Source organism: Solanum pennellii, chromosome 7 (assembly GCF_001406875.1).
Source record: "Solanum pennellii chromosome 7, SPENNV200".
NCBI classification, from domain to species: domain Eukaryota; kingdom Viridiplantae; phylum Streptophyta; class Magnoliopsida; order Solanales; family Solanaceae; genus Solanum; species Solanum pennellii.
The window spans coordinates 73,768,759-73,770,362 of NC_028643.1; positions in this window are offsets into that span (position 1 = coordinate 73,768,759).

A 1,604-nucleotide genomic window follows, 5' to 3' on the forward strand; every position below is an offset into this window, starting at 1 on the left:
CGTCGCATAGTCTTAAATCCACACCTGTCCCACAAGAATTAATGGTATTGGGTTCAACAACCTAGAAAGTCCAAGAACACAAGCTTTCAAAAGAAGGTTTGCTTTACAGCAAGGGTAAGTTTTGATACATATCATAAAAACCAATTTGTGCAAAGTAAAACAGGAAACTCTGTAATTTTTTTTATTTTCTTTTTTACATTATCAGTTAGATCTGATTATATTTTAAAATAATTTATAATAGAAATATTTTGTTAATATAACTGCAAAAACTCTCGAGAATATTACTTTTCAAGATTAAAAAGAAAATTACATTCATAGTGGATATAAAATTTTTTTTATTCATAGTGGGTATAAATTTTTTTTTATTGATTTGAACTGTTCATAAAGTTATATCAAATTTCTAAGTTTTAATTAGATTTCTATGCTTAGATAAAGTTTTGAATTTCTTTAACTCTTTCGTGTGGGAATCATATTTTGGGTAATATCTACTATATATATTGTGAAGTAAATGGATAGACAAGTATAATGCTTATCATATCTACAATATATATTGTGGTGTAAATGGATAGACAAGTATGAGGTTTCCCGGTAATCATATGTACAATATATATTATGGTGTGAGTGGATAGACAAATATGATGCTTCCCGACTTCCGTAATCAAAATTTTGTAAATGTCATTTTCTTTTTTCTTGGTGTCACTTACTTTAAACTTTTGATACTTGTTTAATGTCTTCTATTTCACATATTAATAATATTATTTATAATAATCAAGTTGATATAATCTTCACCATTATTTTCAATACATTACCTTGGATAATGTTGTTTACATCTCTACTCTGTTGAAATAGGGCGAAACGTCGCGGCAACTCGAAAATGAATAATTGATTCAATTTTAACTAAGTTTTAAAAATAAACGAGTTTTAAAAAAGAGTCGCCACCTAATTTTAGGAAAACTAGGAAACCAATTGTTAATTACGAAACCAAATTGATTCTAGGTAAGGGGTTCAAGTTATTCCGAAGGGAAGGGGTTAGGCACCCTTCGGAATCCACAATTGTGGTTCCCGACTGAATTCATTTTTTTTTTCAAATTGAGGAAGAATATAAAATAATGTACAAATATAATAAACATGCAATATACACAATAAAATAAAATAATAATCGGCCTAAGGTTTGCCTAACGTCAATATTTACAAAATAACGAAATGAAATATAATTTGAGCTTTTCGAATGGCTTCAAGGAGAAGCACCTCCGGGTACCTGTAAACACTTAGTAAAAGAGTTAGTACCAAATTAATATAAATAAACATGAATAACTTAAAAATAAAAATACGATTTATTAACATGGGAGGCCTTGGAAATCGTTTCTTCATCGGCCATTTTCAACAATTTTAACAAAACAATTTATATGAACTTAAACTAAATATTTCCGTCTTTTAATATTGGGGAGGCCTCTAAATCCGACGGATAGATTTTTCATTGGCCATTTCAACAACTAAAATATGTAAACTTAAATTAGAATTCCGTCTTTTTAAAATGGGGAGGCCTCCAAAACCAACGGAGAGTTTTCTCATTGGCCCTTTTCAACATATAAAATATATAAACT